Source organism: Ranitomeya imitator, chromosome 7 (genome assembly GCF_032444005.1).
Source record: "Ranitomeya imitator isolate aRanImi1 chromosome 7, aRanImi1.pri, whole genome shotgun sequence".
NCBI classification, from domain to species: domain Eukaryota; kingdom Metazoa; phylum Chordata; class Amphibia; order Anura; family Dendrobatidae; genus Ranitomeya; species Ranitomeya imitator.
In genome coordinates this window covers 185,491,157-185,508,366 of record NC_091288.1, presented here as the reverse complement: position 1 = coordinate 185,508,366, position 17,210 = coordinate 185,491,157, and the positions used below count along the sequence as shown (strand labels likewise).

Genomic DNA, 17,210 nt, shown 5'->3' with positions numbered 1-17,210 from the left:
GAATTCCTTTGTCCAAAAACAAACGTGCTTTCCTTTGTATATAAGGGAGATAGTAAAAAGGGCATATCTCAGGCCCAATCAATGATAGAGATATGACAGATACATATTCGGAACGGGCTTTGATAGAGCTTCGTTGCGGCGTCGTTTGATAAACTCCTAAACCCCCCAGGAACACGAGAAATGGATTTCACCTGAACCGTGTGGAATAGCTAGCCCAAGCGTAGACCCATTAGAAAGCTAATTTCAATGGAAGATGAGTGACATTTAGGAGTATTATTATTATCTGTAGTGAGCTGTCACCGTTACCGCTCATTGCAGTAATGAATATGCGGCTCCACCTCTATAGGAGGTGGAGCCGCATATTCATTACTGTAATGAGCGGTACCATGTGACCGCTCAGTACAGGAGGAAGCTGCTGTTGCCAGGAAGCCAGGGACCTGCAGGGACCATGCCAGGAGCAGGTAAGTAAAATTAGACAGCCCCGCTCCCCCTCACCTGCCGACCCCCTGGGTATGACTCGAGTATAAGCTGAGAGGGGGACTTTCAGCCCAAAAAAGTGGGCTGAAAATCTCGGCTTATACTCGAGTATATATGGTATTTGTTTTTTTTTTTTTTTTTTTTTTTTAATAAATGGAGCAATATATGGGACCCATTATTCTGTATTGAGAAATATATGGGGCCATTATACTGTATGCAGCATTATATGGGGTCCATTCTGTATGGAGCAATATACAGTATCTGGTCCATTATTCTGTATGGCACATTATATGGGGCCATTATTCTGTATGGAGCATTATATGAGGCCCATAGGGATGGCAAATTCAGAATACCAAATTACCCAGAGGGTAAATAAGCCCTAATTAAGGGATGCATTAAAACATGGATTTTATTATGCTTTGTTAAAAAATGGTGGTACATAAATAAAAAAAACACACCCAGCAGTGTGCCTGTTAAATCTCATTATTATAATCTCTTTAAAAAAAATGTATAGCCCCAACCCTATGAGGAAGCTTGTTAGGCAAAACTTGTTGTGGAAGCTATGTGTTAGTTTTAGATAGCAAAAGTGATGCCTGTGTATCCTAGGGATAGAGACTCTAACCCATAAACTGCAGTCATAGTGAATATAGTATTGCTCTGAATAGGGATTAGATTGATGAATGAATAAAATTGTTTGTGTATTCCTTCCTTTCCTTATGCCTATTTTTGTAAATGCTGTTGTATGATAGTAGTAATCAGTTATCCCTGTTTTGTATTTGTGTTTTGGTTATCTTTTCATTTCTGTACCAAGCCCCATAGGGTTTAACAAGATCATAGTAAGGTTGGAGACCCAGGCCTCTATACCATCAAGAGAACCCCTGAGACAGGGATAGTTAGGGTCCCAGTTCCAGGGACAGTTTTAGGCACCTCTCTCTTATGTCTGTCACAGAGTGACACCTACATACAGTATAATGGGACCCAAATTGTCCTTCATACAGTGTAATACCTCCATATAGTCTTCAATACAGTATGTAATGGCCCCACATAGTCCTCTATACAGTATAATGGCCGCACTTAGTCCATACATTATAATGGGCCCCCCATAGTCATCCATACAGTGTAATGACTCCACATAGTCCTCTATACAGTGTATTGGGCCCCACAGTCCTCAATACAATATAATGAGCCCCACACACTCCTCCACACAGAATAATGGCCCCACATCTTCCATACAGTACAGTAGGCCCCACATATCCTTCCATACAGTATAATGTCCCCAAGAAATACTCCATATGGCATAATGTTTCCCACATTAAAAATAAAAATACTCAGCTCTCCCCAGTGCTCCAGACTCGACAGCGAGTACTCTGAAGCTCGTCACTGCTCAGCATAGCTGGAGTGTAATAGTGATGTTATCGCACCCGCTGCACTGAGACATCAGACGCAGAAGGAGAATTATGGCTGAGATTCCTCATTCATTATTACCTTCAACTGTATCGGAATACCATGTGAGTTTTCCTTCTGTATGTGACTTTTACATTATTACTTTCACAGCTTTGACATCCAGGCAAATATCTGAAGAATATCAGAGCTGAAGCCATAATGGAGAAAGGAGAAAGTGATGTGTGGGATGATGAGTGGTGCAAAGAGGACGTTCCTACAGGTAACTGCGCCAGTGAGGAGTCACCACTAAATAAAGTAGAGAATAGTCACATTCTCCTCATTGACCGGACTGGACAATTGAAGTTTTGTGTTATGTGTTTTCTCAGCTTTTTTGGCCATAGATTTCCCTATTCAGCTAAAATACAGATTATATAGGGCTGACAATGTAATGGTGCAATATGTAATAAGTTCGGCTGTGTAGCTATAATTTAGATTTAAGAATAGACTGGGATGATAGATCATCAAAGACACGTGACAAACCTTGCTGGCAAAGTATCTAGTTTAGTATTTTACATCATATCCATCAGAGTTCTGGTTTCAGGATTAATATATAACCTAAGTAACCTATTTGATATACTGAACTAGCTGGAGATTAAAAAAAACTGTTTTATGACAATTGTCTCATAGTCGCAGCCATTAGTAGATTATAAGAGAAAGCAGAGAATTGCCTGGGCTTATCCAGCTTTATATTTGCTCCATGGCCATGACTTCCTAATACACCACCTAGTCGTACTGACATCTGAGCATTTCTCTAGACACAAGTAACACGTTATGAGCAAGTTCTGCACTCTGTCACATGGAAGATGGGGTGCCAGTAATCGATGTGTAGTGTTCACTGAAGAATAGATATGACTAGCTGAAGAACCTGGCGTTGCCCGAGCACAGTAACTAACTATGGTTAGTTATAACAAATTACAATGATTATTTTGCACATAAAAACATTTTGCATCATATACTCAATATATACAGATTTGCAACACAAATTAACTAAACGATTACACAAGCATTGATAGTATTTTATTTTCAACTCATTCAAGAGCCTTTTGGATAAACAACATTTTTGGTTTTTCCTTCCGGTGCAAAGATTAATAGATTTTTGGCAGTTCCAACTCTTGAACAGGCCACGTAAAGTTGACCATAAGAAAAGCATGGAGATTGCAAATCGATCCCTACTACTTTCACGGACTGTCCCTGAGCCTTGTTAATGGACATTGCAAATGCCAGTCCAACTGGAAACTGGAGGTGTTTAAAGTCAATTCAGATGGAATGAGAGGAATTCTTGGAATGAAAATGTCCTCTCCTTTGGCACATTCTGTTGCTGAGCTGTGTATCTAATCCTATCCTGTGTGATACTGATTGCTGAGCTGTTTATCTAATCATATCCTGTGTGATACTGGGCGTGGTCTGTGTCAGCACGGTAATAAATTGTGTTTTATTTCCAGCTTTACAGAGGGCTATGTGCACACGTTGCGGTTTTTACCGCGGAACCGCAGCAATTTTGATGCTGCGGGTCCGCAGCAGTTTCCATTGAGTTTACAGTAAACATCTAAACCAATGGGAAACCGCAAACCGCTGTGCACATGCTGCGGGAAAAACCGTGCAGAAACAGCAGTTTACAATCCGCAGCATGTCACTTCTTTGTGCAGAATCGCAGCGATTCTGCACACATAGAAATGCATTGATCCCCTTACTTCCCGCATGGGGCTATGCCCACCATGCGGGAAGTAAGCGGATAATGTGCGGTTGCTACCTGGGGTGGAGGAGAGAAGACTCTCCTCCAGGCCCTGGGAACCATATTTGTGGTAAAAAAAAAAAGAATTAAAATAAAAAATGATATACTCACCTCTCAGCGCTGCATGCGGCCGTCCGGTCTCAGGGTTACTATGCGAGCAGGACCTGCGGTGACGTCGCAGTCACATGACCGTGACGTCACGAAGGTCCTTCTCGCACAGCATCTTTGGAACCGGACCGCCGCCTGCAGCACCGAGAAGATCGGGACGTCAGAGGGTGAGTATAACCATTATTTTTTTTAAAGGGAACCTGTCACCCCGTTTTTTCAGATTGAGATAAAAATACTGTTAAATAGGGCCTGAGCTGTGCGTTACAATAGTGTATGTAGTGTACCCTGATTCCCCACCTATGCTCCGAAATACATTACCAAAGTCGCCGTTTTCACCTGTCAATCAGGCTGGTCAGGTCAGGTGGTCGTGGTGACATCGCTGTTTCTTCCCCAGCTTTCCGTTGGTGGCGTAGTGGTGTGCGCATGTCCAAGTGCCGAATCCACTGCGCGCAGGTGAAGAAAAAGCGCGCGATCTGCGCTATTACCCTTGTCATCGGTGGGGGCTGCCATCTTCCTGAGGCCGCGCGTGCGCAGATGGAGTGCTCTGCTGCACGGGGCTTCAGGAAAATAGCCGCGGGATGCCGCGCGTGCGCAGATGGAGATCGCGGCGGCCATTTTCCTGAAGCCGAGATGCAAACTCGGCTTAAAGAAAATGGCCGCCGCGGGATGCCGCGCGTGCGCAGATGGAGATCTTCCTGAAGCCCCATGCAGCAGAGTACTCCATCTGCGCACGCGCGGCCTCAGGAAGATGGCCGCCCCCACCGATGACGAGGGTAATAGCGCAGATCGCGCGCTTTTCTTCACCTGCGCGCAGTGGATTCGGCACTTGGACATGCGCACACCACTACGCCACCAACGGAAAGCTGGGGAAGAAACAGCGATGTCACCACGCCCACCTGACCTGACCAGCCTGATTGACAGGCGAAGACGGCGACTTTGGTAATGTATTTCGCAGCATAGGTGGGGAATCAGGGTACACTACATACACTATTGTAACGCACAGCGCAGGCCCTATTTAACAGTATTTTTATCTCAATCTGAAAAAACGGGGTGACAGGTTCCCTTTAACATTATTATTGGTACTGCATATGCAGCATCAATAGTAAAACTAGTGCAGGATTAAAACTCGCAGCGGAAACCGCAAGACAAACCGTGATAAATCTGCAGGGATAACCGCAGCGGTTTTGCCCTGCAGATTTATCAAATCCGCTGCAGGAGAACCCGCAGGGACCCGACGCTTCGTGTGCACATAGCCTAACACCATAGAAATGATAAGAATAATAGGCCTCTGTTACCACAACTGTCTGCAAGAAAAACGATGATCCAAAGGCAATGGTTTCATATAAAAGCCAAAATTTTATTAATACATAAATTGATTTAAAAGACACATTCTGCCAATCATTGGGGAAACAGAACAACCGACAAACATCACACCAACACCAATGTCCACGCATAGTGCTCCAGCATACTTAAATTATGGATAACAATATCCAGCGATAGTACATATAGACAGAATACCGGCCGATACCTGCCTCAATGTGCCACTAATTGAGCCAATATGCATACCCCCTAGCACCACCCCTATCGAACCTATCATAGGCCTAAATAATAGAAGGGAACATGGTAATTACCGTATGGAAAAGGGGTCCCCACTGCTGGACACCATGCGCCTTTGGATCATCGTTTTTCAAGCATCTATGTAGTAGTTGATGATAGGCTATAGTAATCCGTTATTTACATGGTGACTAATTTATGAATGATTATTATATTACCATGTTTTTTTGTCATATATCTTTGGTAACTGTCTGCAAGGAAAACTGTTGCTCATAGCAACCAATCACAGCTCAGCTTCTTATAAACAGCTCTGGTGAAATGAAAGCTGCTTAGTGATTGGTTGCTATGTGGAGTGGGCGTGGCTGATACACACACACACACGCTTAGTGATTGGTTGCCCACACACACACACACACACACTCATATTAGATAGATACAGTCATGGCCAAAAGTATTGACACTCCTGCAATTCTGTCAGATAATACTCAGTTTCTTCCTGAAAATGATTGCAATCACAAATTATTTGGTATTATCTTCATTTAATTTGTCTTAAATGAAAAAACACAAAAGAGAATGAAGCAAAAAGCAAAACCTTGATCATTTCACACAAAACTCCAAAAATGGACCAGACAAAAGTATTGGCACCCTCAGCCTAATACTTGGTTGCATAACCTTTAGCCAAAATAACTGCGACCAACCGCTTCCGGTAACCATCAATGAGTTTCTTACAATGCTCTGCTGGAATTTTAGACCATTGTTCTTTGGCAAACTGCTCCAGGTCCCTGATATTTGAAGGGTGCCTTCTCCAAACTGCCATTTTTAGATCTCTCCACAGGTGTTTTATGGGATTCAGGTCTGGACTCATTGCTGGCCACCTTAGAAGTCTCCAGTGCTTTCTCTCAAACCATTTTCTAGTGCTTTTTGAAGTGTGTTTTGGGTCATTGTCCTGCTGGAAGACCAATGACCTCTGAGGGAGACCCAGCTTTCTCACACTGGGCCTTACATTATGCTGCAAAATTTGTTGGTAGTCTTCAGACTTTGTAAAGCCATGCACACGGTCAAGCAGTCCAGTGCCAGAGGCAGCAAAGCAACCCCAAAACATCAGGGAACCTCCGCCATGTTGGACTGTAGGGACCGTGTTCTTTTCTTTGAATGCCTCTTTCTTTTTCTCCTGTAAACTCTGATGCCTTTACCCATAAAGCTCTACTTTTGTCTCATCTGACCAGAGAACATTCTTCCAAAACGTTTTAGGCTTTTTCAGGTAAGTTTTGGCAAACTCCAGCCTGGGTTTTTTATGTCTCGGGGTAAGAAGTGGAGTCTTCCTGGGTCTCCTACCATACAGTCCCTTTTCATTCAGACGCCGACGGATAGTACGGGTTGACACTGTTGTACCCTCGGATTGCAGGGCAGCTTGAACTTGTTTGGATGTTAGTCGAGGTTCTTTATCCAACATCCGCACAATCTTGCGTTGAAATCTCTTGTCAATTTTTCTTTTCCGTCCACATCTAGGGAGGTTAGCCACAGTGCCATGGGCTTTAAACTTCTTGTATAAATCAGGTTTATTGAAGCAAATAAACAATACAAACAATAGTACAGTGCTGAAACAATTGTTAAACTCAACGGGGTACAGCCCGTAGATCGTATAAAAAGAGAGTCTCAGCAAGTATTAAATGTAGTTGGCCACTGCCAACGATAACACTTTCAGATTAGCAATGATACTTTTCACAGTTGAAACAAATAAGCAGCATCAAAGGCAAACAAGCATTACTAGCTATATTAATCGTTTATATTAGTATAGAATGTCACTATATATAAAAAGTAAGCAAAAGTAGAAAGAATTAAAGAAACGGAGAGAGGGGGAAAGAAAGAAGAGAGAAGAGAAAAAAAAAAGGGGGGGAGGAGGGGGGGAAGGAAAGCGGGTGAAAGTAAGAGGGCACACTAGGTATGAGGAGTGCGACACCCCTCTCGGGCTGATCCCAGGCCCCATGTAATGGAGAGAAGAACATTGAGTCACCAACATTGGCTCTAGGCCACAACAGCAAATCAGAGGGTAGGGGCCACATCCATTACGCGAACGCTCCCAAATCGGCTCCAGATATGAATTAGGACCTGGACAACCGTACGTCCAATTCTGGGGTCTCCCTGAATACAATCCATGAAGCCCAAGTGTTAAAAAATTTTGCCGAGTCCCCCATGGATTCACTTATCAATTGTTCCATTCTGTAAATGTTGTTAAGCTCCGCAACAAAATCGGAGCCTGAGGGGTAACGATCCTGCTTCCAGTATCTAGGAAATTCCTGGCAGCCGTAAGAAAATGTCTGAGAAGACTCCTCTTAAAACCAGATATCGACATGTCACACAGAGACAAGAGGGCTAGTTCCACTGTGGGTTGTATTTTGCAAAAGGATAATTTGTTATGGAGATCGAAAACTAGCAACCAGAATTTCTTTATGGGTGGACATTCCCACCAGATATGGACATACGTCCCTTTTTCTGATGTGCATCTCCAACAAATATCCGGTATCACCGGGAACATAGTGTGAACCTGGCAGGGGCATCTATACCACCTCGACAGAACCTTGTAACTCCTCTCCTGTGACACGGCCGACCGCGAAGTCCTAAGGGTGAACAGCAAAACCTTATCTCTTTCCTCTTGGGACAATGAAATCCCCAAGTCACTCTCCCATCTTGAGAAAAATGTTGCGAAGTCTTGTGTTGGCGTCTGACTCTCCTGGAAAAGATTATATAGGAGGGACACCTTACGAGATGGGGGCACCTCCGCGAGGGAATTTTTCTCGAAAGGGGTTAACACCCCCATGGACTTATTAAGTTTAAATGATGTGCCTATGAAGCTCTTTAGTTGTTCGTAAAAGAACCAAGAGCCCTCAGGAGGCTCCCCCCCTTGGTATACAGTTAGGGCCAGAAATATTTGGACAGTGACACAAGTTTTGTTATTTTAGCTGTTTACAAAAACATGTTCAGAAATACAATTATATATATATAATATGGGCTGAAAGTGCACACTCCCAGCTGCAATATGATAGTTTCCACATCCAAATCGGAGAAAGGGTTTAGGAATCATAGCTCTGTAATGCATAGCGTCCTCTTTTTCAAGGGACCAAAAGTAATTGGACAATGGACTCTAAGGGCTGCAATTAACTCTGAAGGCATCTCCCTCGTTAACCTGTAATCAATGAAGTAGTTAAAAGGTCAGGGGTGGATTCCAGGTGTGTGGTTTTGCATTTGGAAGCTGTTGCTGTGAGCAGACAACATGCGGTCAAAGGAACTCTCAATTGAGGTGAAGCAGAACATCCTGAGGCTAAAAAAAAAGAAAAAATCCATCATAGAGATAGCAGACATGCTTGGAGTAGCAAAATCAACAGTTGGGTACATTCTGAGAAAAAAGGAATTGACTGGTGAGCTTGGGAACTCAAAAAGGCCTGGGCGTCCACGGATGACAACAGTGGTGGATGATCGCCGCATACTTAATTTGGTGAAGAAGAACCCGTTCAGAACACTCTCAGTGAAGTAGGAGTATCTGTCTCTAAGTCAACAGTAAAGAGAAGACTCCATGACAGTAAATACAAAGGGTTCACATCTAGATGCAAACCATTCATCAATACCAAAAATAGACAGGCCAGAGTTAAATTTGCAGAAAAACACCTCAAGAAGCCAGCTCAGTTCTGGAAAAGTATTCTATGGACAGATGAGACAAAGATCAACCTGTACCAGAATGATGGGAAGAAAAAAGTTTGGAGAAGAAAGGGAACGGCACATGATCCAAGGCACACCACATCCTCTGTAAAACATGGTGGAGGCAACGTGATGGCATGGGCATGCATGGCTTTCAATGGCACTGGGTCACTTGTGTTTATTGATGACATAAGAGCAGACAAGAGTAGCCGGATGAATTCTGAAGTGTACCGGGATATACTTTCAGCCCAGATTCAGCCAAATGCTGCAAAGTTGATTGGACGGCGCTTCATAGTACAGATGGACAATGACCCCAAGCATACAGCCAAAGCTACCCAGGAGTTCATGAGTGCCAAAAAGTGGAACATTCTGCAATGGCCAAGTCAATCTCCAGATCTAAACCCAATTGAGCATGCATTCCACTTGCTCAAATCCAGACTTAAGACGGAAAGACCCACAAACAAGCAAGACCTGAAGGCTGCGGCTGTAAAGGCCTGGCAAAGCATTAAGAAGGAGGAAACCCAGCGTTTGGTGATGTCCATGGGTTCCAGACTTAAGGCAGTGATTGCCTCCAAAGGATTTGCAACAAAATATTGAAAATAAAAATATTTTGTTTGGGTTATGTTTATTTGTCCAATTACTTTTGACCTCCTAAAATGTGGAGTGTTTGTAAAGAAATGTGTACAATTCCTACATTTTCTATCAGATATTTTTGTTCAACCCTTCAAATTAAACGTTACAATCTGCACTTGAATTCTGTTGTAGAGGTTTCATTTCAAATCCAATGTGGTGGCATGCAGAGCCCAACTCGCGAAAATTGTGTCACTGTCCAAATATTTCTGGCCCTAACTGTATCTCGTGTAGGGATTTAATACCTGTCTGATTTATGAAGTCAAATATAATGGGTCTTGAAGCTCTGTTTTTACTCAGGAAATTTTCCCTACGGAGACCTGCGGGGAAATGAGGATTGTCGTAGATTGGGGTTAGTGGACCCGGGGCTGTAGAGGTTATAGTATTTCTGCCACTCTGTCGCACAAGTAGAAGCATGTTCCTAGTCATGAATGGAAGGTTCGACCTCCCCCCCCCCCCCCCTGTGTTCCACAATATCGTCTGAGGATCCCCGCCAACAAGATCACCCTCCAGGCCCACCCATTTCTTGTTGTTACTGCTATGGTATAGGTCTAAAATGCAGGTACCTATTGAGGCACGACTATATACCAGGAAGTCTGGTAGGCCAATTCTCCCCCTCCTCTTGGACCTGCTTAATACAAAATGAGATATTCTTGATCTAGCATGAGACCAGACCAATCGGATGACCGCTTTCTTGAGTCGTGAGAAAAAGGACGCGGGAAGATATAACGGGATTATCTGGAAATAATATACAAGGCGAGGCAACAAGTCCATTTTAATTACATTAACTCTACCAAACCAAGACAGTTGAAGTTTATGCCACTTTTCTAAGTCCAGCTCCGCTTTTTGCAACGCCTTTTTAAAGTTTGCATAGTACAAACCAGATGTTTTGGCTGTTATTCTGATCCCCAGATATGGAAGTGAATCAAAGCGCCAACCAAACGGGAAAGAGGCTCGCAGTCTACTCACCTCAGATGGTAGTAGGGATATGTTTAAGGCCATGGATTTATGGGAATTAATTTTGAAATTGCTTAGGAAGCCGAATTTCGATAATTCTAATATAATATTGGGTATGCTAGTTATGGGGGAGGTAACATATAAGAGGATATCATCGGCAAAAAGCGCCAACTTGTGTTCCTCCGATCTTAATTTAACTCCTCTTATGGAGGGGTTATTGCGTATGGCGGTGGCCAGGTATTCCATTGACAGGATATATAGGAGAGGGGAAAGGGGGCACCCCTGCCTCGTACCATTCCGTATCTCGAATGCGTCCGAAAGGGTGCCATTCACCCTCACCTGGGCGCTAGGGAAGGTATACAAGGCCTTTATTCTATGCATCATGTTTTCTCCTAGACCAATCCCCCCCAGAGCCCGGAACAAAAACTCCCAGTGCACCCTGTCGAAGGCCTTTTCAGCATCGATCGACAGGATACACATGGGATCACCCCCCTCCCGTCCCGCGCCGTCTATTAAAGAAATGGTCCTAATGGTATTATCGCGAGCCTCTCTGCCTGGAACAAAACCCACTTGGTCTTGGTTTATCACGTATGGAAGGAGAGGGCTCAATCTATTTGCAATCATCTTCGCGTAGATTTTAATGTCTAAATTTATAAGAGATATTGGACGGTAATTATTACGTAATGAGGGGTCTTTATCTGGTTTTGGTATGACCGTGATATGAGCGGCCAAAGCCTGAGGGGGAAAGGAACCTCCTGAGGAGACCGAATTACACACTTCAAGAAAAATCGGGCTCAATAATGAGGAGAATGATCTATAAAAACCAGCTGAGTACCCGTCTGGACCTGGACTTTTCCCTTGCTTCAGATCTTTGATAGTTTCTACAACCTCCTCCAATGTAAACTCCCTCTCTAGGCCCAGAATCTCGTCCTCCGGTAGAAGGGGTATATTGTTTTGAAGTAAATACGTATTAATTTTGTTATGGAGAGCGGATATGGACAGATCTTTGTAGTGGCCATCTATGTTGTATAAGTCTTTGTAGTAATCACTGAAGCTCGAGATGGTGTCTCTGGTATTATGTAACTTTTCCCCTTTCCCATTTTTAATGAAGGGAATAAATGTATTTGGCCCTCGTGGGTTAATGTATCTAGCCAAGATCTTGCTACTTTTGTTTCCATATTGGTAAAAGCGATTTCGGAGCCTTTCCCTGAGGTAGCATGATTTTTGGTCCAGTAAGGCGAGCAACTTTTGCCTGGTTGTGGACAAGTGTGCGAATGTAACCTCATTAAGATCTTTTTTGTGTTGTGTTTCTAATTTATGAATTTGGTCTGAGAGTTTAATTATTTCTGCGACCCTCTCCCTCTTCAAACGTGCACCATGTGAAATAAGAACTCCCTGTATCACGCTTTTCAGGGCCTCCCATTTCATGGGAGAAGATGTGGTGTCCCCCCCATGGTCCGCTACAAAATTGGATATCGTCTTTTCCACATCGGTTTTGCATTGGGCGTCCTGGAGTAAGTTCTCATTCAGGCGCCACGAGAAGCCCGGTTTTGTATTAGAATGGAACAGAATTGAAAGAAATATCGGGGCATGGTCCGACCACAGAATCGAACCCACCTCTGCTTCCACTGGGAGATCCAGCATGTTGTGTGAGATAAAAAAGTAGTCAATTCTGCTGTAAGTGTTATGCACTTGTGAGAAAAAACTGTAATCCCTTGTACCTGGGTGAAGTACCCTCCATATGTCAACTAATCTCATGTCGCGCATTTGTTTCCTAATCCGAGCAATAGAAGAAAGTGAGTATGAAGTCTTACCCGAAGAGACGTCTACCACTGGATTCATGGGAATGTTGAAATCGCCCCCCAGTATCACAGGAGAGGAGCCAGCAAATTCCCCGAGGCGCCTCCCACACTCCGCACCGAAACTCTGCGGACCTTGATTCGGAAAATAGACATTAGCCAAGACCAATTGACGTGCATCACAGGAAATTTTTAAAAACACATAACGACCATCTGGGTCTATAGAGGAACTTAGCACTTCAGGCACAAAGTTTTTATGAAAAGCTATCGAGACCCCCTTAGATTTGGCATGCGGATTGGAACTGTGGTACCATTTGGGGTAATATTTTGAAACACAGGGGGGGAGAACCCCAGTTTTAAAATGCGTCTCCTGGAGCATCAGGACCGAAACCTGCTGTCTATGAATTGTGTATAGGACCTGTCTCCTTTTTTCAGGAATATTTAGCCCCTTTACATTAAAGGAGCAAAACTTTAATTTACCCATAATCTGAATGCGCTGCTGTGCAGCAAATTTTTATTGATCTGCCCGGAAGGAGTACCCGCATGGAGAGGAAGTATTTAGAAAGGGGAAGAAAAGGAACGGGAGTAGAGAAAAAAATGAGAAGAGAAACAAAGAAAAAAGAAAACATATCTATAATTGCTCTAAAGCCAGAGCTTTGTAGCTCTAACTACCGTAAGACAAGTTTTGGTAGTATACTACCTGAGAACCCAACCAAAGGGAAGGAAGCCCAAGGAGGAACCATGACCCCCTCCCACCCCACCCAAGAAAACATAAGAAATATCTGTAGGACACATGTCAAAACATCAAATTAAATATGTCATATAAAGTAACAAGGCAATTAATTGTCAGTGCATGAACCCAAGTGTGAAGTCAAGTCTGAATATAAATCGTGGAAAATGTAAGCACAGACCCATTTGTGCAGGCGAATCCTCCAAATAGGTAAGGAGAAAGAGGGGAGGGATAGGAAGAGAGGGTGGGAGAGGTAGGGATAAAGGGTGGTGAGGGGAGGGAGGAGAGGTGGAAGAAGGGAAGGGAAAGGGATGTCTAGGAGAGGAGGAAGGGAAGGGTCTGGAGGGAGAGCTCCTGCTACGGGCCTATGACTTCTCACAATCTGCAACACCTGCACCTAAAACACTGAGAACATGAGAATAAAGTGCAAACATAATAAAACTAAGCAATAAATGCCAGACTATCATAACCGACATAACGGAAATACAAAAAAGAGAAAAACCAGACTATAAAAGCCTTCAAACGAAACCCCCTCCATCAGTAGGCCGAGCTCGCCTTTCTGTACCACCAAACCAGAATGCTAAGTTCTCAAGGCGGATCAGATGGAACCCGCTTGTTGTCTCGTTTCTTGGTTTGTTGAACCTTGAGCCATTTTGGTGGAGCTTCAGGGAGTGTTGGGCTCACGGGCCACTCGGGAAGATTTACCATAGGAAGTTCGAAGGTGCCCAGGAAAGTAGATAAGTCACAAAGCCTTCGAAAAGAAGCCGACTTGCCTCCCTTAGAGGCCGTTAATTAGAACGGGAACCCCCATCTATATGGGATGTCTCTCCTCTTGAGTTCCTCCAGTAATGGTTTTAGAGCTCTGCGCAGTAATAAAGTACGTCTAGATAGATCAGAAAGGATTAAGATTGGGTAATCCTCAAATCTGATGACTTCTTTTTTTCCTGGCAGCCGCCATTATGGCTTCTTTGATTCTATAGTAGTGGATTCTGCATATAACATCACGTGGTCGAGAATCGGAAGTAGGTTTGGGACCCAAAGCGCGATGAATCCTATCGAACTCGATAGAGCCACCATCTTTGTCGTCCAGCAGGTCTAAGAAGATATTTTGTACTGTACGGTCCAGATCGGAAAAACCGACCGATTCTGGGAGGCCTCGTATACGAATGTTATTCCGTCTATTGCGGTTTTCGAGGTCCTCCATTCCAGATGAGATATCTTTTAATTTGAGAGTGTGGTCTATTAAGAGGTCCCTATGGGCCTGCAGTTCTCGAAAGATATTCTCGTGTGTTTTTTCCACGTCCTCTATTCGTGTGGTAAATTCTTTCTGCAAGTTGTGGATTTCTTGCTTATATGTATTTTCGAGCCTGCAGGCGAATCCTTCAAGGTATTTTTTGGTAGGTAGGGCTTTGATGTACTTGCTCATTTCTGCGATGTTCATTTCCTCCGAATCCGCGGTGTCCTCATCGAAGCCGTCAGCCGACGAGCTACGTGCGCCCACTGAATCCACGGACGGGGAGTTATCACGGTTAGTAGTAGAAGTCATTGCAGACCTTGTATTTCTAGTCTGGGGAGTTGAATTTAGATAACGTTTCATGTCTTCAGAGGTAATTTCCCCGACCGATTTTGTTTTCTGTTCAGGGATCTTTGTGGTTTTTCCCATAGATGTCTATAGTAAGCACAGTGTGTCCAAGGTAGTGGTGGGATATGGGGGGTGGGGCGGTCACTCCATAGAGCCTAGCACCCCATTAGCAAGCCAACCCCGGGCCGAGTTCCCAATTTTCAAGGGGGCCGTAGGCCAGGCCCCGTGAGCTGGATCCCCGAATCCAAGGGTAATGGAAGTAATAGGAGTCTGGTGTTGTTCCAGATTTCGCCACAAGATGGCAGCAAAGAACATTAATGATTATTTCAGTGTCTTTATGTTAGATTCAGCATTTCAACAATCACTGAAAAATCCAAGATATAGAATAAAAGATGATGCCTGTAGAACTAAAGGAGCCAGCTAGGTCTCTTAATTATGTTGCAGGAGTGTGGCTTGGGTGTCAATGCAGCCAGATCCAGGGCGCAATGTCAGTCTGTCCCCTCTATACTACTCCCAGCTAGATTGAGATTATGTGAGGGTTAAACTGGTCTTGAGGGTATGGGACAGCAGGGAGTGAGGCCCAGGGGAAAGCCACAGAGGGGAAGCAATCCTGACCTGGGCAGCAGGTGATAAGCACCCCGACCAGGCCGAACAGTCTCTTCCACCAAGGGGTCACAGGCAGCCAGAGAGAGGACCCAAGATGGCGGCGTATGGCGGGAAAAGAGGGCCGGGAGGGAGAAGAAGAAACCCCTGCGTCTCTGCAGACCACTCTCCACCAGGGCCCAAAGCCGGGCCCAAAAAGGCAGCACGCACCCCAGCAGACAGATCGCCAACCTTCTCCTCAGATGGCCGAGGGCCGACCAGGACTCTGGATCCACCGATGCAGGAGCACCCAGGTGAGTGATGGGGGAGGCCACAGGTAACAGCGGCGGGCACAACTGCAGAGATCAGGCACCAGGGCGCACACCTCAGGCTCAGGGCGCCGGCACCACTAACCTCTGGGCGACGGGAGCAGGGATGTCTCTCTGCGATGGCGCCTCCTCTCAGCGGCTCCCCTCACCGCGCGGCGAATCCAAGATGGCGCCTCTTCACTCCTCTCACCTCTCACGGCCGCCTGGGTGCAGGAGAGAACCGCTCCTCAGGCACTGGTGCACGCTTCAGCCGATCCCCTGTGTTCCGCGGTAAGGGGGGAGTTCGCCGCTCTTGTCCTCCTCAATCCGGTCTCCAGAACAGACAGCCAGCCAGCGGGGGGGAGCGATCTCCCAGCAGGCCCCCAGACCGCCTGTGTAGCTCCGTTAATTACTGCGGCTCAGCACAGGAGTCCACGCTCCAAACGGACAGGGAGTGCTCCCTGGATGATGTACTGACAGTCCGCGACCCCTAGGTTAGTAGATGGGTCGTCTATGGCAGAAATTAGGTTGGATTAGGAAAACCAGCAGGGGAGCTCATGGAGAAGGCGTCCTGCTCCTTAGGCTGCCGTCCACGCCCCCGGCTTTAAACTTCTTGATGACACTTTGCACGGTAGACACAGGAACATTCAGATCTTTGGAGATGGACTTGTAGCCTTGAGATTGCTCATGCTTCCTCATAGTTGGGTTTCTCAAGTCCTCAGACAGTTCTTTGGTCTTTCTTTTCTCCATGCTCAATGTGGTACACACAAGGACACAGGACAGAGGTTGTGTCAACTTTAATCCATGTCAACTGGCTGCAAGTGTGATTTAGTTATTGCCAACACTTGTTAGGTGCCACAGGTAAGTTACAGGTGCTGTTAATTACACAAATTACAGAAGCATCACATGATTTTTCGAATAGTGCCAATACTTTTGTCCACCCCCTTTTTTATGTTTGGTGTAGAATTATATCCAATTTGGCTTTAGTACAATTCTTTTTGTGTTTTTTCATTTAAGACAAATTAAATGAAGATAATAATAACAAAGAATTTGTGTTTGCAATCATATTCAGGAAGAAAATTAGTATTATCTGACAGAATTGCAGGGGTGTCAATACTTTTGGCCATGACTGTAGATAGATAGAGAGAGAGAGAGATAGATATAGATTTCACAGCACACACCACAGGATGCAATATGGAAACCAATTTTACTTTATTATTCTAAAACAATCCAGACCACAGACATAGACATGTAATTATAGATGTTAGTATAGACATTACTTGTACCTGAGTCTGCTGATCGCACTGTCTCTGAAATCCACCATAGCCATGACGGTTCGGCCAATCATTCATCTATTATCTATGGGGAGAGAGAACAAAGCTGCTCCCATATCATGAATCAGTGCTTGTTACAGGTCATTACCTGCCTGTGTAAATGAACCCCTAAAGATAACCTGTCAGCTACAAAAATGTGATTTACCTGCAGGTATATTGGTAATCTGTAGGTAAATAGTATTTAAAGCATGTTAGGCTGTTTTACTGGGAGAGCGGCTACCAGGAGAAATGGAAATATGTTCCTTGCAGCCGCTCGCTTAACCCCTTACTGACATTGAGTG

At 44.6% G+C, this 17,210-nt stretch overlaps 1 pseudogene; it reads left to right on the top strand.

Moving 5' to 3' along the window:
- Window positions 1-17,210, top strand: part of LOC138645823 (zinc finger protein 850-like) — a 94,432-nt pseudogene that overhangs the window by 25,667 nt on the left and 51,555 nt on the right.